We start from the raw sequence: 23661 nt of genomic DNA on the forward strand, positions 1-23661 counted from the left end.
AGAGGAACTGTTCTAAAAAAAGAACCCAGAACAACTATCCTACAAATGCTCGCGATATCCATCCCTCCATCCATTTTCTTTACCGCTTAGCCTCACGAGCGTCGCGGGGAGTGCCGGAGCCTCTCCCAGCTGTCAACGGGCAGGAGGCGGGGTACACCCTGAACTGGTTGCCAGCCAATCGCAGGGCACATGGCGACAAACAGCCGCACTCACAATCACACCTAGGAGCAATTTAGAGTGTCCAATTCATGTTGCATGTTTTTGGGACGTGGGAGGAAACTGGAGTGCCCGGAGAAAACCCACACAGGCACAGGGGAGAACATGCAAACTCCACTCAGGCGGGGCCGGGATTGAACCCGGGACCTCAGAACCGTGAGGCCAACGCTTTACCAGCTGACCCACCGTGCCACCTTTATTATCTATCTATCTAGCTATCTAGCTATCTAGCTATCTATCTATCTATCTAGCTAGCTATCTATCTATCTAGCTAGCTAGCTAGCTAGCTATCTGCCGGATCATTTTTAATTATTATTAATTTTTTGACAAACCATTGTCTATGATTTTTTTTTTTTTTTTTGGCAAAATGTCAAAATTTATTGTTATACTTGATAATAGTGTTATCAGAGCAGAAACTATCGTTATGATGCATGAAGTATTCAGTGCGATGTTACAAATCAAATACAAGAGGAACTGTTCTAAAAAGAACCCAAAACAACTAAGATGGAAATACTCGTAATAAGTCATACATTTAAAAAAATACATATATATATATAAATTTAGCCTGGCGCTTGAAGAACTCTACAAAAGAACTGAAATGCCCCCTTATGAGAAAACCGTTTCCTCACGCATGTCCTGGGCAAATCCAAGGGGGAATCCATACTGTGCAATGCGTTTTCTCCCCCGCGTGAATATTTGATGTCGTGAGCGAACTGTTTGGGCCCGTGTCTCGGACCGTGTGGATTGTGGGAATAAAAGCCCATCACATCCCGGCACTTATCCGGGACCCAGCTGGTTTTGAAACATGTTCCTTTTTGTCTGGTCTCCCATGGCTTCATCTGGAACCTTTTAAATATTTACTTTTGTTTGTCATAAATATGACTCGTTAACTTGACGAGACTTGCTATTTTTCACCGCAGTCTTGTACCTGGATCCTGAAACAGCAGCTATTCCGGTAATTAATTACAATATTACCTAAGAGAAGCAGCCTCCGCAACCCTCCTCCTTTGTGTATTATTTATCATTGAGGACTCCTGGCCCGCTTCCCCGGGCTATTTTTACCCAACATCTCCGTCACTTTAACTCCGGAGCCCCAATCCCCTGCCGCTCCCGACCAACAAGCCTCTCTCCAGCTGGATGGTGGATTACATTCCCTCTACCTCAACCCCTTTTCCCGCACTTGGTATGTCTAAAGCCCCCCACCGACCCCCGCCCGACTCCTCTCCTACCGTCACGGTCTTTACATCCCTTCATCTCGCCCTTTATCCCCACTCACCATTCAGCTAAAACCTCCGGCTCTTTCCCCCTTTGTCCCACCACCGTACCCCTTTCAATCATTCGTATTAGTGTTTCCAGCCTCCCGGGAGGCTTCACTCCATACAATCCCCAAAGGTAGGTCGGAGCCCGCTGAGTTTGGAGATGAGCGACTCGCCTCGCCACGCGTATCCAGTTCATCTTTTTGCAGACTCATCCAGTCCCATTGACTGAAGGTTGGGAAGTCAAATGAGCTCCTCGTCCATACCTGACAGACGATCAGGAGTGTGCAAAATCCAGTCTCCTCTGAGGGTTTTGCTCATTGATCACGTGGGTAGGAACCACAATGAATTTGATGCCTGGTCGGTGGTGCATACACCGTTTGTCATTTTATTGATCCAGTGAAACAACACATAATCCAATGACAACAAACCTCCCACAATCAAATCATTCTGATTGACGATATAGGATCGTAACCTACTTGCGCCTACTTTTAATTTACCTACTTTTTGTTTGATGCCAGGTTGCTTTACCTCCATAGACCGAATGTTACCACATGGTGGAGATCTACAAGGAGATAGGTGCAGCAGCTGCCGTGATGCTGACTTGTTATCAGTCCGTCATGTTGAAGAAGGAGTTGAGCCGAAAGCCAAAATTCTCGCTTTAGCGGTCAAGTTATGTTCCGATCCTTACGTGTAGTCACCAGTTGTACTGGGTCATAACCGAAAGAACCAGATCACACATACAACTTTCCCAAATGTGTCTCCGCTGCATGATGTTCGGGCTCTAACTTTGAGATGGGATTAGAAGCTTGGGCCTCCTCCGAAGGGTTCAGAGTAGAGCCGCTGCTCCGTTGCATTCAGAGGAGCAAGTTGAGGTGGTTAGAATGGGGGCCTCTATGATGAGGTTTTTCGGGCACGCTCCCCTCGGAGGAGGCCCAAGAGGGCCTATCCAGATCAGTCTGGAGAGAGTGCGTCTTCCAGTCGGGATCCCACCTGGAAGAGCTGGACGAAGTGGCTGGGAAAATGGAAACTCCGGTCTTCCTTGCTTTACTTGCTACCCCAGTGACCTGATGCACATAAGGGGAAAATATGGATGGAACACAACCATCATAATAATCCATAAATCCAGTCTCTACTCTCTCCTGATGAACTAGACCCTGTTGATATTGTGGAACTGCCTAAAGAGTCACATGATTTCAGAGACCAATTATAATATACTGATATTTCCGATCCTTGTTTTGCAGATTCCGCTTAATAAGGCTTTACAGGTACTTCATTTCTTATATTCACTTTGTGTTAAACCCTGAGAGACACCGAGTGGCAGCTGTGTAGCGTCCAATAACCAAGTCCCCTGGTTCCCATTTTTAGCCAGTTTGCTTGACCTTGATCAAGGTGTTGAACTTTGGTGAGGAAAATTAAACAAGAGAAAAATCGCAAAGACAGGTGTGGTCAGAGTTGTCCAAAATCAATTCAGATCTTTGGCCCTTACAGTGTAAATCATACAAAATCCTTTTAAGATGTTCCTTGGTCGTATTTCTGTGTAAAAAGACCTTTTTAACATGAAGGCTGGTAGTGTAATGGTGTCACCTGCGGGTCATCGTGTCAGGATGTCTTGTCGGGAGTGTTAACCCTTGGGAAGGTTTCACAAGAAGGCAGCGTTCACATCTCAGCCTCAGTCGGGTCTTTGTGCAAGACCACCCCTGCGTGTGACGGCAAGGTCTCATCGGAACAATGTGCGCTTCCTCTTAGCATATTATCCGTTGCATCATCATGTTTTTAGTCAGTTTTGTCGTGGGCCGTTTCTCGCAGTCTCTCGTCACCCTTGCCTGTCTGATTTAGTCGACGTCAAAATCTCCTTTGGGTCCCCTCCTTCCTTCACTTCGCGTTTCATGAGGTCCAGCCGGCTGAGCGTCCCTGATGCCAGCATACCTTCACTTTTTGTCTTCAGCCCTCGGATCCTTCTCGTCCCGCATCAGCAGGTTGTTTGTGCTGGCGTTAGTGACCAGGTGACGCTGTCGGGTGTTGCTTGACCTCACTCTGTCACATCAAGACATTTTATTTTATTATTTTTATTTTTTTGGGGGGTGGATTGTGCAGCTAACTCCGACCCTGGCACTCCAGAAAGGTGACATGACAAATGACAACTGTCGGTCACATTAATGTTTCTTTTGCCACAAATTTGTGTTTCAGAAACGCATCACAAATCTCCCTATTTTCCTTTTGGCTTGTCCCGTTAGGGAGTCGCCACAGTCTGTCATCTTAGATGAACGCATATTTGTTTGGCGCAGTTTTACGCCGGATGCCTTTCCTGACGCAATCGCTCCGTATTTAGCCGGGGAGAGAAGCTTACAGCACCTGGTATTCCCAGTCGATCTCCCATCCAGGTACTAACCAGGGCCAAACCCGCTTCGCTTCCGAGATCTGATCAGTTTGCGCGTTCTCAGGGTAGCATGGCCGTAAGCCCAAACACACCACTAATGACAAAGTATATAATAGTAAAAAATGCAAATCTGTGTGTCACTATGCATTTACTGCGTTCAATCTTTTAAAAATGACTTAAAACAAAATTTACAAACAAAGTCTCAGTTCAGGGGAAAAAAAACAGCAATAGCCTTTTGACTAGTTTTCCTTGATCAACTATTAATTGTTTAATACATGTTATTAAAAATATCCATCTAGCATACATACATACCTACCCATCTACAGAAGTAAGTCGCCATGTAGCTAACTAGCTGGCTAGTAACCTACATACCTATCCTGCTTGCTAGCTAGTTCAAAGCGAGCTAGATAGCTATTCATCCATTAGCTATCCATTTTTTTGTCTGTCCATCCAACCTGCTATATCTGTAGTTTTTAATCCTTTGTAAATTTTGGGAGAATAACCTCAGAGACATTTTTTTATGTGCACACAAAGGGAACTCTTTTAGAATGCCATAATAAATTGCATCATGTCTCCTACTAGTCCAAATAAATTAAAAGAGTTGCGTCCAAGCGGTGACCGTATGGACGGCAACAGCATGTAATCAGTTTCCGCAACGTTGCGAACGTAATCTCCATCTTCCATTAAGACCGACTCGAGTATTATTGAGAATGTGTTTGTTTTCACATCTGCAAGACTCCATCCAAAGCAATGTCGCCCCACTGGCGCCGTTATCAGAGACATCTGCTGGGCTGCTCAAAACACAAACAGCCTGTCTTTGCTTGTCCACTGAGAGGATTTTTACTTGATAGCGAGCAGAAGAAATGAGTTTGCGAAAACACAGACACCGGCTTTGACGAAACTCGCTAGCAAGACACGCTAATGCACGCGGACAAGCCCGCAGAGAGACAGACGATGTTCAGTTGTCTTCCACGTCTCGCTGACAAGTGTAAGTGCGACAGCATTAACATCTGTGTTATAGTACAGTCACCTCAAATATTCATCCAGGGCGAGTATTGCATATATTGTGGATTTTGTGACACGTCCACTGCATATGAAAGTTTAATTCCCATCCAGTGCGTTGTGTGAAAGTAAATTGGGCATAAGCTTACTTTAATTAACAATACAAAGATGCAGTATGTGGGTGGATATTTATCTATAAACTGCACTTTGGAGACACAGCAGAACATTCTTATTGATCATACAAGGATAATATTCTAATTAACTACTGGTAAAATTAGAGGTCAGGATGGCCGCCTCACAGTTCAGATTAGTTGAAAGTTGTCTTTCGGCGTGAATATTATTGTGTTTGGTCGTTTATTTATATCCGCCCTGCAATTGGCCGAGGTCCAGATCGGCAATTATCGTTATTATATATATATATATATATATATATATAATATATTGGGAATTGTCATTTACCCAGATTTTTTTTAATTTACTTTTTTGCATGGTGGCGTTACTGTACAGTGTTTATTTGAATGTTGTATTTCATCATTCGTATCTGTCAAATTATAAATCGCAAGCAATTGTAGCAGATCTCAATTCTGCTGCATTGAGTGAATCGTGAAGGGGGAAAAAAAAGCGCGAAAAAAAACAACGTGGCACCATGATAAAGTGGTAATTGCATCAGCGAGGCGTAATCATGTTATCTATTAAGAGAGTCGGAGGCCGAGCGGAGGCGCACCAGTGACGGAGATTTTCTGGCCAGATTACCTCGGCATTATCCACTCACAATGGCGCATTATCACCTATCATAAGCCAGAGGTGCCCGTTGATCCAATCGCAGTGTCTCGGCGGCGGGAGGGGGCGGGGCCGCTCCCCACCATGGGCTGACGATGTCGACTGCATGTGCGTCGTAGTGATGCTTGATTGATTTTTTTTTTTAATTTATTTTTTTCCTAATATTTGGAAACTTAGACTGTGGTTCAAATGCGCAACCATGCGATTTCCCCAGAAAATCACCTAAGAATGGTACTAAAGTTATAATTAGAGGTAAAAATGTACACATAAATATATTATAGTCATACTGTATGTAGGCGCCACGGTGGATCAGCTGGTAAAGCGTTGGCCTCCCAGTTCTGTGGTCCCGGGTTCAACCCCGAACCCACCCATGTGGAGTTTGCACGCTCTCCCTGTGCCTGCGGGGGTTTTCTCCGGGTAGGCACTCCGGTTTCCTCCCACGTCCCAAAAACATGCAACATTAATTGGACACTCTAAAATTGACCATAGGTGTGATTGTGAGTGTGGCTGTTTGTCTCGATGTGCCCTGCGATTGGCTGGCAACCAGTTCAGGTTGTACCTGTAGCCTTGTGAGGATAAGCGGCTAAGAAAATGGATGGATACTGTATGTGAGTTTTTTTTCCCTTGTACTCCTTGTCGGGTTTATCGAAGATTTTAAATTGTGCATAGGTCCAAATGTGAGCGCTAATTGTTTTTTGGCTATTTGTTCACTGAGATTGATTTTATTGATGTCATTTTTTCAATATGATCAATTTGATGAAGTTGACTTCAAAATAAAGTTGAACTTAAATGTTAAGAGAAAGTTTAACGCTTGAATAGATAGCAAATTTGTCTACATGGCGTAGTTTGCCCACACCCAGTATACAGATAGGCTAAACTGTAATCCTTATATTTTTGGTTCTTAGTGTTGTGTATCTGTCGCTGTAACAAAAAAAGAAAACAGAACTAAAGAATGTAAAATATCAACAAATAAAACATCTTTAAAATATGCAAACCTATTTTTAAACATTTTTTTGTTCATAAATAGACAATCTTTGTTGACATAATGGTGTGGGCTTCAAACAGTTGTCTCATTTCAAGTGCAAAAATTCAACTTTGGAAGCAGAATAAACGACTAAATTCCATTTGCGAGAAGGCCTTATTTTCGACTGCGAAGCATTTCCACGTTTGATCAGCAACACTGCGGCCTCATCCAAGTGGGACACCAAAGCGCTGCGCGGATATTGTCATTGTCGCTGCGGCTTTTGTGTGCGTCTTTTTTTTTTTTTTGCCGCCGCTGCCAAAAAGCAAAGACTTAAATGTCCAGAAATAGCAGCGCGGGGCCACACAAACAAGAGCGCGCCGCTTTATGCTCACCGGGTCGCGACGCCGCTCATTCCGCCGTGGAAATAGAACAAACAACGCGGATGAAAGGAGTGGCAAATTGGAGCGTGTCTGGCTTAAATGGCACCTGCTCCCAACTTGTTCCCGCTCGCCACTGTAATGGAGTCCACATTGAGGAGGATGCGGAAGGGGAGTTGCAATAAAATGGAAGCGCGCTGTTTCGGTGCAGCGCACTGTTGAATACTCGCTTTTAAGGTGGCATATTAAGGAAAATGTCGTCTTTAACTTCTTGCAGTTACAGTGCACATTTCTTCTTCGGTATTCAACAAATTCACCTTTTTGCGTTAGAACCTATCTCGAGCTATTTGCTAACAAAACCCTCACCCGGAGTAGCGCCCGAACTCATTTACTGCCAGCCATTTTCAGTGCCGCAATCGCTATAAAGACCTTTCCGACCTGTCAATCCCTCGTACAATAATAGCCAATCAGATAGCCGCATTGTCTTGACACGCCCCTGCCGCCATGTTGTCCCACAAGCAATGCTGGTTGCCAGTAGCGTGCGCTTGGAAAAGTTAATGTTACGAAGGAAATGGTCCTCAGATGCGCTTGGGGAATGTGCAATTCTGATGAAAGATATCCTGCTAGGTTACAAGAGGCCCGCTTGATTCCTTTTCCAAAGCCTAAAACACAGTTGACGAAGTATCTACGATGGATTAAGGCTAGTATTTCGCCGTAACTCTGACATTGCGTCCTACTCCGTCCAAAGTCTTAATTCCGTCTACATATCCTTGGGTGAAATAGTTGAGACCTCGCTGTAGAACTCTCTTGGACAAGTCTGACGCATTTGGCAAAAAACATACCCATATAATAACTGGAATATGCGATAGAGAATCGACTTCAAACATGTGCTGTTCAGTCGCCATTTTGGAAGCTTGTGGGACATGGCTATGTGGGCGGAGCTTAAAATCGCCATCGGAAAGGTCCATTGGCCAAATACTTGCCGAACGGCAGGAAGAAAAGCAAATACTCCTAATGGTAAAGGCGTGAAATGTATTTTCCCTCATGGAGGCAGCACTTCGTCATCCAAATCACTGATGTGTCTGAAGTCACACTTGATGCGTAGGAAGATGTTCTGAAGTCCTGACTATCTAGAAAACATTACAAAGTGAATATTTCCATAATATGTCCGCTTTAAACCGCAAACCAGCCCGAGAAATGATTAATAACGAAATTCATTACACTTCCCTTGGCATCTCTAAATGTAACGCGGTAGAGAATCGACTTTAAACCTGTTCTGTTCAGTCGCTATTTTGGAAACTTGTGGGACATGGCTAAGGGGGCGGAGCTTAAGATCGCCAGTCGGAAAGTTCCATTGCCAGTCGTCCGTTTTTAAAGCATTTTGAGTGATTTTTCATGATCTGCACAATCTCATGGTCTGTGACAATGTAAGCGCCAAAGTTACCAAAACAGACTCGACTGTCCTGGTTTGGTTTAGCTAAAAAACAGCCGTTTCCAAAAAAGCAAGTGGAAAAAATGATCTTTTTGTGAAAAGAAACTTCAAGCAGGACGATGATTTTTAATGCAAATACTTCTTCCTATTGTGACACCTCAAACTGAAACTGTTGCTTAAAAAAAAAAAAAAAAAATCAAGATGTAAGTGATCTGCCTCCATGTTTACCACATCAAATTGTTGGAGTACTTGCTTAATATTACTCATCGTACCCCTCTCCCCCCGACCCGTTTCTCCCAAATGTCTACAGATAATAGTGCTGCTGTAAAAACACTAACGAGCGCTCCGTCCTTCTCTGTTGTGTCTTTTTTTGGGGCGGGGTGTTTTGCGTGGAAATGTCAACGTGGTGTGGCCTGGCCTACAGGTGCACGGCGGCACGACAGAAATAGCGAGAGAGGAGTCGGCGGGGCGTAAAGCGGACACGGGATTACTTCATGCGGCAGACGTGATGAGGTGACCTTTCGTGTGGCCCGACCGCAGATGGAAAACGCGTCCGAGACCGCCGAGGAGAAAAGTGCGCACGGGTGCCTCGACGTGATCGGCGTCATTAAAAACTGTCGCGCGTATCGTTTGCAATGGGTTCCGGTCGTTAAAAGCCGTCTTGTTTGAACCACACCCTAGAAACACAGGTGACAAACTCAAGGCCCGGGGTCCGGATCTGGCCCGCCGTGTGATTTTATGTGGCCCGCGAGTGTCAATTTCCCCGTTTCGTGTAAAATTCTGTACCAAAATTTTAAATTGTCATGTATAGTGAATGATAAAGTTGAGATATTACAAGCATTTTTGTGTTACCATACGTGAACACATTACCCTTGATTTCTGATTCCAAAACTAGTTCATAAATTGATGGTGTAAATATGGTGAGATAATGAGAGAATATTTTTGTTTCACAGTCATAATGGCCCTCTGAGGGAAACTGGAACAACAATGTGACCCACGAGAAAAAAAGTTTGACACAACACAAAAAAACCCGACCATTCATCTATCTATTTTTTTTTTTTTTTATCATGCGTGTCGTTCTTAGGGTTGTAGATGAACTGGAGTCTATCCGAGCCCGTCCAGAGTTTCAATCTTGAGGCGACGTAATGCCACACGACCCCAGCGGACTTTTACAACAATTCTCAGAAAGTTCAAACATTCGGGGGATTTGTAGATTTGTATTTGTTCTAAAGATATTTTTGCATTTTAAATATACACGGTGGCTCATTTGGAAAGCCTTGGCCTCACAGTTCTGAGGTCCCGGTTTCAATCCCGGCCCTGCCTTTGTGGAGTTAGCACGTTCTCCCTGTGCCTGTGTGGGTTTTCTCCGGGTGGGCTCTCCGGTTTCCTCCCACGTCCCCAAAACATGCACCATTAATTGAACACTTAATTGCCCCGAGGTGGGATTGTGGCTGTTTGTCTCCATGTGCTCTGCGATTGGCTGGCGACCAGTTCAGGGTGTGTCCCGCCTCCTGCCCGTTGACAACTCGGATAGGCTCCAGCACTCCCGCGACACTTGTGAGGATAAGCGGCTAAGGAAATGGATGGATGTCTAAAAATAACAGACTACACGGGGACAGAGCAAGGGTATCCATTGGTGGGAAGAAGTATAAAATGAATAATATAAATACAATTTGACTTGTTTGTACGTGTCTAAGGTTCACCGGGTCCGGCCCTCGCCACGAACTCGTGCATCACAAACAAACGTCGCACCTGGCCGCGTCGCGCCTGGATGAGCTTCCGCCCCGAAATGGCATTTAGGAGGTGAATATGCCTGAGCACAAACATTCTGACCGGGGGAGCTCCTCATTTCCATTTGTACTCCAATAAATCCTTTCACTGTTCCCCAAAAGTACATTGCAGTGCGTTAGACAACGTTTGCTTTTATAGCAGATATTTATGAATCATAGAAGGATTTCACATATTTACGTGTGAATCATAAAGCAGAATGATTTCAACCCAATTTTAGCAGGAAAAGGCACCGGCAATGCAAGAATACGTTGAGTCCCTTTAATTAGTTAGACAAAAAAAAATTGGCCCTTCAGCCCATTTTGCCCAATTGGCATAAAATGGGACACAAAAAAAAAATGAAAGTGTGGCGGACTTCTACCCCAAGCCGAACAGGAAGTCGGCCATTTTGGGCGGATTCCCGGGCTCGTACTGCGAAGAACTCCGACTCCTATTCGAGAATAGGCCCAAATGAGCCCCGATCAGAAGCAGCTAGTCAACATCTTGTGATTATTTTGAGAATTGCCCATGAAAAGAAAGTGCTTCACATCATTGTAATAATATCATCACCTTTCCTTTGTAATTCAATAAATGCCTTTTGCATTATTGTAATGATTTTGCGAATTAGCTGCCAAAAATTTGCTTTTGTTGCCTCTTATTTAAGTGTGCACGCATATTAAAAATCAGGCCTGATTTGAGTATTTTTCCCTATTTATGATTATGCTACACCTCCAAAATATTATGAAAATGTATTTATCCTCTCCAGTCTGTGCGGGCTGACCATCATAAATGTTAAACTTGTTCGATATCTAAAATTGCAAATATTTGGTTGAGATTTGAAAAATGTGTATGTGTGTAGGCGGCACGGTGGGTCAGCTGGTAAAAGCATTGGCCTCACAGTTTTGAGGACCCGGGTTTGTTCCCGGCTCAGCCTGTGTGGAGTTTGCATGTTCTCCCCGTGCCTGCGTGGGTTTCCTCCGGGTGCTCCGGTTTCCTCCCACATCTCAAAAACATACAACATGAATTGGACACTCTAAATTGCCCATAGGTGTGATTGTGAGTGCGACTGTTTGTCTCTATGTGGCCTGCGATTGGCTCGCGACCAGTTCAGGGTGTACCCCCCCCCCCCCCGCCTGTTGAGAGCTGGGATAGGCTCCAGCACTCCCCACGAGAAGAGAAAATGGATGGATGCACCTGTGTACCCTGGTTTACTAAATATGATTCCTGGCATGAGAAATGATGTATTTTAATGAAGTTATTTTTGTGGAAGGCCGCTAAATAACCGTACGTTGTGCTTGATATAACTCGTGTGTGTGTGTGTGTGTCCTTTCCCTGCCAGTTTGTGGTCTGCTCCCTCCATCGTGCTTTTGCGGAGGTAAATCAGCTCTGTAACTTTTTACAGCAGAAATGTGCGATACATGGTTGTCAGAGTATGCAGTGGCCGCGGGGCCAAAAAGAGCATTTTGATCAAAGTGGTCCGCACTTTGTTTGTAGCTGTGCGTGTAAAACTGGCACCAGCCACAAGAGAAGTCTAAATAAATCTTAAAGCCCACACACCTTAAAAGCTGCAACAGCGCTTTTGCACTGGAGGCAGGCCGAGCGTTATTACACAACGTGACAATTATGGTGTTATTGTGTTATTCATCAGCTTTGCACGTTATTAGCAAGTTGGCGGACAGGTCTCAGCAAGTAGAGTCCGTCAGGCGCTCTCCCCCCCCGCCCAAGAGGGGCAAGTGAGGGGCACGGTGCCGCACCTGTAGAACGTTGGCTTCGCTGTTCTGAGGTTCAAATCCCGGTCCCGCCAGTGTGGAGTTTGCATGTTCTCCCCGTGCTCGCGTCTGTTTCTCCAGGTGGGCACGCTGGATTCCTCCCACATCCCAAAAACATGCAACATTAAATGGACACTCTAAATTGCCCCTCGGTGTGATTACGAGTGCGACTAGTGCTTCTCTCCATGTGCCCTGCGATTGGCTGCCAACCAGTTCAGGGTGTACCCCGCCTCCTGCCCGACGACAGCTGGGATTGGCTCCAGCACTCCCGTGACCCTCATGAGGAGAAGCGGCAAAGAAAATGGATGGATACATGATACTCAGACGTAGATGACGTGAACAACCCTGCAGGCCGCACTTCGGTGCTCCCAACGACATCTGCGACCACTCTTTGGAGCCTTTTCGATTTTTTTATTTTTTTATTTTTTATTTTTTTTTTACTCTTTCTACCGTTCAGGTCGACGTCGGCATCATTGTTGTCCCCGTGTCGTTTCTCTTTGGAGAAGAGATAAAAGTGGGTCATATCCTCCATCCTGCTGTTCCCCTCCCTCCTCTGTCCCGGCACTAAATGGAATTAATTTAAAAAAAAAAAAAAAAGAGGGACTAAATGCATTAATGCTGAGGGAGCCGGGGACAGATCAATGGCACATGCAAACACCTTCCGTACAGGAAAAATTCGACTCCCCTTCGAGTGCATCTTATCCGCTTTTTGTGTTGCTTTTTTTCCCTCCCCACGTCTTTCCTGAACAAGACTCACCGGGCTGCTGTTTTTCCTCCTGTTACATCTTTATCTAGCATCTCAGCGCCGACTGCCTGCCGCCACAGCTCAATACTTCTGTCAGCTTCACCTTTTTAATGTGGTTATGTCAGTTCAAACACACACACACACACACACACACACACACACACACACACACACACACACACACACACAATACCCACTAACAAATGATGATTTTCCATTTTATTCTTAATAACTTTTTTAAATGTACACATTGGGCATTATCTTAAAAGTAGGATTGATTTCAGTGCCACACGGTCGACTAGTAGCGAGCACGTTTGCCTTACAGTTCTGTAATCACAAACCACCAGGGGCGGCGCTATGTGGTGGCAGTGGGCAGGGCCCCCCACGGACGCGCCCCAATGTCATTTTTTTTTTTTTCAGCCTGAAATTTTTCATTCATCACTATTACTCACGTTATGGTAATCTAATTGATTTATACAACAATTTTATTAAGGAATATTCTTGTAGTACTAAAAATGAGGGGAATATCCATCCATCCGTTTTCTTTGCTGTTTATCCTCACGAGGGTCTCGGAGAGTGCTGCAGCCTATCCCAGCTGTCAACGGGCAGGAGGCGGGGTACACCCTGAACTGGTTGTCAGCCAATCGCAAGGCACATAGAGACAAACAGTCGCACTCACAATCACACCTAGGGGCAATTTAGAGTGTCTGATTAATGTTGCATGTTTTTGGGATGTGGGAGGAAACCGGAGTGCCTACCTGGAGAAAACCCACGCAGGCACGGGGAGAACATGCAAACTCCACACAGGCGGGGCCGGGATTGAACCCTGTTCCTCAGAACTATGAGGCAAACGCTTTTCCACCGTGCCGCCATGGGAATTTCTCATTGGCTTATAATTACTAATACAGAGCCAACTAGTTTACTGCTTAAATAACATTTGAGTCTTTTGCAGGTAGTATTTTTTTCGTTTGTTTTTGTGTGCTAATTTCTTTTTAGATGAATTTGTTCAAACTTATTTGCTGGATTTTACTCCCATGGACACTTCCCATCTTTGAACATATTTTGCAAATTTTGCAGCCTCTCCACAGGATTTGTCCTTGGCCGTCAGGTAACTGGAGCGTCCTTATCGGCCTTCTAACAAAGTCGGTTTATTTTTTTTTGGTTATTTTTTTTTCAGGGGAATCATGCGATTGATTTTAAAGATTATCCACCGTTATAAATGCTCGGAAGACTCGTCGCTTGACCTTTTGTTAAATGTCAATGTTCTTAATCTTCATCTTGTTGGCATCTTATTTTTGGCATTGCCTCCGAGCTCGAATGCAACCTTTTAAGCCCGGAACAAGAAGTGTTGTTGAGCGTTGCCTGGGATGTTCTGGTATTACAGCCAGTCAGCCTTAGAAATGTATCATGTAAGACATTAAATATTTGGCATGGCGCAAATTTGACTTAATCTGTATTTCATACACCGATTATCTCTATGTAAAAGGATATAGTTGCTGTCTGCTTAAACATTCCATGTAATGAAATGCACATCACTCCGTTCTTCAGTAGGAGCTCATTGCTGACATCTGCATATTTTACTTAGGCAGTCAAAAAAAACCAAAAAACAAACAAGTACAACACTGTGAGGCTGCCCGACAGTAAGAAAAGAAAAAAAAAAAAAAACGTCTGTAGCAAACAAAGCGTCTGTGATGACTTTACAATTCTTGCAGACGCAACAGAGATTCACTCTCTTATCTTCTGATGCCTTGTCAGATGATGATGATGATGATGATGATGATGATGATGGTGTTTTCTCAGGTCATAACAGCGCCCCCGTCCAATACAACAGCACACGACTGCGCCATCCACATCGTCTGGAGCATCCATCCATCCATCCATCCATTTTCTTTCCCGCTTATCCTCACGGGGGTCGCAGGGAGTGATGGAGCCTATCCCAGCTGTCAACGGGCAGGAGGCGGGGTACACCCTGAACTGCTCGCCAGCCAATCGCAGGGCACATAGAGACAAACAACCGCGCTCACAATCGCACGTAGGGGCAATTCAGAGTGTCCAATTAATGGTGCACGTTTTTGGGATGTGGGAGGAAACGGGAGTTCCTGGAGAAAACCCACCCAGGCACGGGAAGAACATGCAAACTCCACACGGGTGGGGCTGGGATTGGACCTGGGTCTTCAGAAGTGTGAGGCCAACGCTTCACCAAGCTGATCCACCGTTCCGCCCTCATCTGGAGCACTTCAGAATATATCCACAATATAACCTCTCATGGCCCACTTACCTGTTTCAAGGTATTCTGCGGGTTTTCAGACGTCACAAAACCGCTAAAACGTATTAGTCACTAATGGTGTAGTGGTACACACGCCTGCCTTTGGTGCAGGAAGCGTGGGATCGATTCCCCTTCAGTCGGGGTGTCGATATCTTCCCTGCGACTGACTGGCGTCCAGTTCTGTGAGTAGTTCGACTTTCACCCGAAGCCAGCTGGGATAGGCTGTAGCTTTCCCGCAACCCTTGTGAGGATAAGTGGCTTTGAAAATGACATGACATTATTTTTGAGTCGTCAGTGCGGGCAAAGTGACAGAGGAACCTTCGCGCTCGTGTCGGTGGTTCGGGCGTTCGGAGAGCCCCGCGACTTTTCCCCCTCATAGAAAAAGTTTTCTTCTCTTTTGGGAATTTTTTTACCCCCGGCTTGGTTGGTCGATTTTATTCGGAAAAATCTATTATTCATTTTATTTATTAGTGTAGCAAATTTTTACATTGTTGAAAAATAAATTAAATTACAATAAACAATTGCCCAAACAATTAAAAAAAAAAAGTTATTTTTGTTGCAGGTGAGCAGAACCTCAGAATCTGGAACTGGCCCTTATCTCGAAATAACTTGACAAAATCACGTCATACTCGCCAAAGATGCAGATGATTAATGATCACTGATATGTTTTGCTCTGACCAATCAGAATCAATCATAGATGAAAAAAAAATTCAAGGATTCAATGAATTTAATTGTCACACCGACAAACGTTTCATTATGATATGGCATCACATTTGATCCTCAGGGTCCCAGTAGGCCGAAAGTTTTGTCCAATATAAATTTAATAAAGGAGTCACTGATGGTGTAGTGGTACACACGCCTCCCTTTGGTGCGATTCCCACTCAGTGATGGTGTCTCTCTGCCCTGTGACTGACTGGCGACCAGTTCAGGGTGTAGTCCGCTTTTCGCCTGTCGCGAGCTGGGATAGGCTCCACCTTTCCCGCGAACCTTGGCTTGGCTAATGGATGGATGGAAATTCAATAAAGAATAAGATACAATAACACGAGATCAAAAAGGATAAGAATACTTATTTGCATTTACGAATATGCGCAGAAATGCGACTGCAGCAATGATTTGGATGCAGCGAAAATACAAAAGTAACACGAGGAAATGAAAAGACTGTTGGGGGTAAGCGGATGCAGTTTCACGGGGGAAATATTAAAAGTTACGTTGGCAATCGACTATACTGCGGCGGGGGGTGCTTCAGGGCAGCATTGAAAGCTTTCCTCCCCCTGAACGCTCAGCACTAACATCCATGCACTAGCGGCCCGTTTGGTGTTGTGCGCCCCACCACGTCCCTTAACGACCTCATGACAGTCGGCGTTGTTTGCCACGTGTCCAACACAGGCGACGCGAGTGTGATTTTGATTTATTTGGCGAAGGACACAACAGCAGCTGCTTGATTCGATGAGGTCAATTAAAGCCAACCCTGTAAAGTTATTTGTCATTTTGGCAGGAGCGAGCTCGCTCGCGGACGGAATCGGCTACCGGCCGTCGTAAAACACCCACTGAACGAACTGTTGCCTCCGAGTCCAATAACCCGGCCCGGTGTGGTACATTAGTGGAGATTGTACCTCGCGGGGTCTAAAACGTCTACGCGTACTACTCCCTAACACTGTGTGATGGAGTAACTGCCTTTAAAAAAAGTTTAAATGAAGAAGAAATTTATTTCCGCCCGTATTTCAAATGAATCACACGGAAACGGATTTCACGAGCAACAAAGTAGTCGCATCACTTGTTTGCGATGTTGCTGTCCAACAGGGTGTGTTGGATTCTCCCCACGTCTGCGCTGTTGTTGTTTCCTGGCTGCTGACCTTGGCAAACCCGGGCGATGCTCGGATGCGTCGTAATGGTTTGGCCCGGGTCCAAAAGCTACCTGAAGAGGTGAGAATTTGTCACGTCGGGCTCGCTGCTAAACTGACTCTTGTTGTTGAACACACACCCCAACCGCATCTTTGAGCGTACGTCTGCGTACGCCAATCCTCGGCTCGGGCCGTACCACCAACTCTTTTCCCAACTGTTTTGATACAGTAGCCCCAAGTCCCCAACCGTGTTCCGATCAGTACCTCAGTCGTGTCTCCAAGCAAAGCTCATCCTTGTTTCTTGCAGTGTCTCAGCCGTGTTCCCATCCATGTACCCCAACTCCTGTATATTTCCTCAGTCTTGTGTCCAGAGTCCACTTACCATTCAACAGCCTGTTCCTCAACCACGTCTCCAACTAAATCCTAATCTCAAGGAGACTCAACCGATTCTCTAAATCAGGGGTGCTCAATGTCTCGATCACGATGAGGCAGTCTTGGTCCATCACGGGACGGCGTGCCCAAAAATAAAAAGATATCAGCCAATGTTCCCTCTAAATTCTGCGCGTGTGCAATTGTGCACCGCTAATGCAGTCTATTGCCAGATATTTTGCATTGCGCACAAAAAATAATCATCCAATGCAAATTGAAAGTAGAACATCCAGCTATTCAGTTTGTGGCATTTTGCAATGTGATTCAATGAGTGAGGGATGACTGCTTGTTACATCCAATGGCACAATTCACATATGTACTGTAAAAAAATGAAAAGAAGAAGCCACTGGTTTCTTTTAGGCCGCATACGGAACTTTCTCTAACATCAACTGTTGCTCCGCCACACTCTTTTTTTTCCTAGTTTACCTTACACTCAACCCCCACTCTTAAAGACCTACACTCTTAATTACAAATGTTACAGTACTTACGCAGCCCATCAATGTGTTTTATAATGACAGCGTCCACCACCGCTGCTTTAGTTAGCAACACAGTCTGGGCAACGTAGAGCAATGACGAGCTAGACATGCTGCTTATGTTTACTTTCGATATTAATGGAGAAAGTTTAAAAAAAAAGAAATGCTGTTGTTTTAAGATACAATGGCTGTCGGGGTATGTGAATAATCGAAGAAAAAGTGGTTAATCTGGATGAGATTTTCTCTTTTTCTGAGTGGGAAAGGTCTGGTCTGAACCCAAAGTAGAAAGTGCAGGATGAGGTGGTGTGTCATTTTAGAATTCCACCTTAGCGCAGCCTGATCCAGGATGAAAGTACAAACAATACAGTCAAAAAAACATAATTCTGTATTTGAAATATAGGAGGCAACATAACCGTAACCGTCGTCGGTAGCTCGCGAGAGGCTGGCATCTTGAAAAGTAGATCTTGGGGTAAAAAAAAAATAAAAATGTCTGGGCACCCCTGCTCTAAATGTACCCAAATCAATGTAACCTCATTTGTCACAGTGTAGTCCCGAGTTTCTGGGGGACGTCTAACCACTCACTCAATTCCAAAAAGTTTGAGTTAAGTACATTCAAAATCGAAAGATGACTTTTGATTCTTCAGTCCAGCAAATGTCAGATACTTTTTTTTTTTTTTTTTTAATTAAGTTGAAGTTTACAATTAAATGATGAACATCCACCAATGTTCATTCATGTTCAGTTACTTTTACCCAAGGATTGTTGCATTCAGGCACTTAATACAAGAATATTGATCATCGTCCATTTTTGTCATCATTTCCTCAGCCGTGTCTCCCAAATAAATTCCCAGCCAGGTGTACTTGCATCCTTGTTTCCCGCATTCTCACAGTCCATTTTCCAAATTTGAGTCGTCATCATCAGTGTCTCTTAATAACATCCTTACCTCCCACCATTTTCAATACCCACATCCTGTCCCTGATATATTTTTTGGGTGGCGGGGGCGCTACCACCATGCCCTTCCGTCAGCCTCTTCCTGTTGCTAGGCTACAAAATGTGTCTCGGAGCTCTCTCGCATTCCTTAGTCGTGGACGCGAAGCACAAGGTATGAGCGAGGTACTGCCGGAGGTGTCGAAAAGACGCCGCGCCTCATCTGGCATCCTCACAAGGGTCCCAAATTTAGCCTCACAACGATGCCTGGATCAGTTCGTTCTCCGTCATGGTGGCTACTTTACATCCGACCCCTTCATTTTTGCACCCGACACTCTAAAATTGCCTATAGGTGTGATTGTGAGTGCGGCTCTTTGTCTCCATGTGTCCTGGCTGGGAACCATGTTCAGGGAGTCCTCTGCCTTCTGCCCGTTGAGAGCTGAGATAGGCTCCAGCAGCCCCGTGACCTTCGTGAGGATAAGCGGCAAAGAAAATGGATGGATGGAATATACAGGAATACAATGCTCAGCAGGATGAGTGTTACAATAGTGTGTATGAGAGTGTTTTTGGTCGTGTGTATGAGAGCTAATTCTGCACTCTGTCCTTTACGGCTACATTTTGCTCTTTCTGCTTCTATCTCTCTCTCTCTCTCTCTTCTCTCTCTCTCTCTCTCTCTCCTCTCTCTCTCTCTCTCTCTCTCCTCTCTCTCTCTCTCTCTCTCTCTCTCTCTCTCTTTCTTCCCTCATTTCCCTTTTTCATTTTGCTTCCTTTCCTTTTGAAGACGAAGGTCACAGTAGCTCAAGAAGCTCAGCTTAGGAAGTTTCTGCAAAGAAAGATGGAGTGTTTTAGTCTCCGGCGGGAGCGAGTCGATATGCCCTCAGCTGGGGTCCGCACGACGGCGGCGCACAATAAAGGCGGTCCCCGCTGAGGGGTTGGAGCCTGCCTCAAAAGTTCCGGACGCTTGAAAAGAACTGCTGAAAGTTGAGTAAATTTAGCAGAGTAAAATGTGACGTAAAGAAAAGTGCGTGGGTGGGGTAGGTGAGTGGGGGAACTCGGCAAGCTTTTTCGTGCATGAAAACTTATGCAAAATGACTTATTTGTCAATAAAGTACCCCACTCCAGCTCTTACTGGAGCGATTTGCAGTCGATGAGAATCAGCACCTCCAAATCCCGAGACTATGGTCCTCAGTCGGAAAAGGGTAGCGTGCCCTCTCCAGGTCGGGGATGAAATCCTTCCCCAAGTGGACGACTTCAAGTATCTTTGGGTCTTGTTCACGAATGAGGGAAGAATAGAGCGGGAGATCGACAGACGTCTGCAGCGATGCGGACTTTGTATCTGTCCGTTTTGGCAAAGAGGGACCTAAGTCGAAATGCGAAGCTCTCAATTTACAAGTCGATCTACGTTCCTACCCTATGGACACGAGCTGTGGGTTATGATCGAAAGAACAAGATCCCGGATACAAGCGGCCGAAATGAGTTTCCTCCGCAGGGTTTCGAGCCACTACTCCTCCGCATTCAGAGGAGCCATATGAGGTGGCTGGGGAATCTGATTCGGATGCCTCCCTGGTGAGGTGTTCCGGGCATGTCCCACCGGAAAGAGACCCCGAGGACGACCCAGGACACGCTGGAGAGACTATGGCTCTCGGCTGGCTTGGGAACACCTCAGGATCCCTCCGGAAGAACTGGAAGAAGTGGCTGGGGAAAGGGAAGTCTGGGTATCTCTGCTGAAGCTACTTCCCCTGCGATCCGACCCGGAAAAGCCCCACCCTTGCGTTCCTCTCACCTCGAGTAGTTGCGGCTGCAGAAAATGGCTTCCACCAGTTTTTGCACTTATTCGTAGGTGAGATGAAACTGACATTTTCACCGCAGGTACCACCACATATGTATAATATTCCTGCGTATTGCTGCATAAGTCATACTGGGACTAATAATAATAGTTTGGTACCTTACTGGCAACACGATTGCGCAGGGGGACAAAGTGGTTCACATGGGCGGCTCACAGCAGGAAGGTTCTGGGTTTGATGGATGGCTCGGCGTTTTGCATCTTGTTCAACTCTTTCCTTCAGTCCAAATGGATCTACTTTAGGCCCGTTGAAGACTCTAAATCACAGGTGTCAAACTGAAGTCCCGGGGGCCAGATCTGGTCTGCCATATGGTTTTATGTGGCCCGCGAAGGCAAATAGTGTGTCAACTTCAAGGATATTTGTTAAAATTTCCAATTGCCACATCATAAATGACAACTTTGACATATTGCAAGCATTTTCGTGTTACCATACATGAACAATAGTGGAAAAAACCATTTGTCTTGATTTTTGATTCCAAATCAGTGTCAAGATAATGACGCGATTAAAATTTTTGATTGTTTCACAATCATAACGGCCCTCAGAGGAAACCCGCAACTACAATGGGGCCCACGGGAAAAACTAGTTGACACCCCTGCTCTAAATGATCGTCCATGAACGTGAATTATCATCTTTCTCACGACTGACTGATGATGTTACCTTGGTGGTCCCACCTCTTTCCCCAACGTTGGATAGCATCGTCTCCTCTCCAGACTAAAGTGTAAGCTGTCCACTTCACTGTTTGATGAATGTACCTCCCAAAGTGTAGCTAAACACTTGTTTCTTTTTTTTTGGAGGCGGGCGCTGCTTTTGTTTTTGTGCTGTAAGGGCTAATCCAATAACAGGCGCCTGTTGGGAGACAAGACGGCGTTAAGTTGCTTCTTATGAAAATAAGAAAGTCTTCCGACGGCCCAGTGAGTCAGCAGTATGTGCGCGGAATGGCGCTGGCACCGAATGAATGAGATCGCGTTCATAAAAACATAACAGCTGACAGAGAATACGAAAAAAGTCCAGCGCGGGACGTGAAATGATCTTCGGAAAGATTCGGTGCCGCACTTTTGGATGAAGAAATGCCAAGGGAAGCGTAAGGAATTGTGTTATTATTAATTTCTCGGGCTGGTTTACGTTTTAAAGGGGACATATTGTGGAAAAATTCACTTTGTAATGTCTTGTAGATAGTCAGGACTCCAGAATATCTTCCCACGCATAAAGTGTGACTTTAGACAATTCAGTGATTTGGTGACGAAGTGCTGCCTCCGTGAGGGAAAATACGTGTCACCCCTTTACCATTTAGGAGTATTTGCTTTTTTTCCTGCTGTTCGGAGAGTAGTGGCCAATTGGTGAGGCGCAAAGGCTCTAGCGCTGCCCGGTCGTCATGGTAACTAAAACCATACTCGCCATTGCTCTTGCAATAGAATAGAAAAGAATTGTCTCCAGACAGTTTAAGTGTTTAAGGGGACGGACGATAAATGTAAAATTTATTTATTTTTTTCAATTTCTTGCATACAAATATTTTGATGACTTAAGTGCCCATACACCCCTCAAGTGTGAAATTATACTACTGTCACGAGCCATCTGTGCGAGGGAGGACCCAAATGCAGGACTCCGAGGCAAAGGCATAATGTCCAGTGGGTTTTACTTCAGAAGCGGTGACCCGGTGCAAAGTCAATGAATTGGCAAATGTCCATGATGAAAACTCCAACATAAATACATACACGGTCAATTAACATGCTGAATGCCCAACAGCTGTGACGAGTGCTAGATGTGGTACCCCCCAGAGTGGTGACCAGGCCAGGACCCTCCTGGCAGTGCTCCAAACCTTTATCTGACTGTTACCGAAAAATATCAGTGAGCGAGCTGTTCTGAATTTCGCCTGATTCCGGTGTTACCCCCCCCTACTAATTTTAATAATCATTCATACGCCAGACTTGTTCGCTTCTGTGGGCACAGGTCTGCCACTTTCAGGCGACAGCATGGAGGCGAAGCTAAAACGTAAGCAGAGCAGAATTTGTCTTTGCATCTGATAACTAGCAGAATATTACTAATAATTCATTCTCGTTTTCAATGTTATTGTCAGTATTTGCAATAAATGTAATTTGAATTTATGAACAAATGAATACATCACATACATTTATGAAACATGAAATGTAGTTCCCCACTACAGTCGACAATCGTGTGTTTCGGCATTATGACATCATTAGCGATACGGCATTTTTTGATAATATAAGTGATTGATGGGCCAAATTGAAGAATAGCCATAATTACAGATCAATAATTGGTTACTTACTGTAACAAATGGTGTCATCAATGAATCAATTCCATGCACGGCCACAAGTGGAAGTGCGCGCTTCTTTTCAACTGGAGCGTGTTTGCGCTCAACAAGGTGTGCGCGGCGACGGATTTGTTGGTGGCTTTTTGCGCAAACAGAGCGGCGGCCGTGGCGTGACTGCTGATGAGGCGAAAAAGAGAAAAAGAGAGCAGCGAGGCGAAGGGACGCAACAAAAAGCCATTTTGGGTGTAAAATCTTGCTCATGAATGTGTTCGCTCAACTCAGACTGGCTGTGCTTGAAAGCAGTTCGCGCACAGAAATGCCCCACCCCTCCCCCCGCCCCCTGCCTGCAAATACACAAACTGTTGCAAAGGTCATCTTGAAGGATCAAAATGGTATGATGGCATGAACCGATTTTGCGAAACGTTTGTCTTCTTAATGGATTGTGACTTTGGACAAAGGTTAAATGCATCCATCCACCCATTGATCCATTTCCTTAGCCCCTTATCCTCACAAGGGTCACGGGGAGTGCCGGAGCCTATCCCAGCTGTCAATGGGCAGGAGACGGGCTACACCCTGAAGTGGTTGCCAGCCAATCGCAGGGCACGTAGAGACAGTCGCACTCACAATCACACCTAGGGGCAATTTAGAGTCTCAAATTAACCAATTACAGTATTTTCAATACAAAAAATACTTCTTTGTATTGAAATCATTCAAACATATTTAATCTATCATAAAATACACAATATTTTAAAAATGTAATATGTATGTTTATTTAATTTCATGATTTTTACTCTTAAATCTATAATTTATTTAAAATATCACTGTGTATGTATATCATATTTGTTTAATTTCAAAATATTAGCTTCTTAATGATTCAATAAATACATTAGTTTTATTTATTGAGTTAAATTATATACATTTAAAAT

The 23661-nt window shown here is 44.9% G+C and overlaps 1 protein-coding gene and 1 pseudogene across 2 annotated transcripts in view; one reads left to right on the forward strand and one right to left on the reverse strand.

Moving 5' to 3' along the window:
* The window catches only part of slc12a5a (solute carrier family 12 member 5a), a 201388-nt gene that overhangs the window by 71973 nt on the left and 105754 nt on the right, over positions 1 to 23661 (forward strand). The gene's annotated exons all lie outside the window — the stretch shown is intronic.
* Positions 3816 to 3934, reverse strand: LOC133508202 (5S ribosomal RNA; annotated as a pseudogene).

This window comes from Syngnathoides biaculeatus, chromosome 10 (genome assembly GCF_019802595.1).
Source record: "Syngnathoides biaculeatus isolate LvHL_M chromosome 10, ASM1980259v1, whole genome shotgun sequence".
Taxonomy (NCBI): Eukaryota; Metazoa; Chordata; class Actinopteri; order Syngnathiformes; family Syngnathidae; genus Syngnathoides; species Syngnathoides biaculeatus.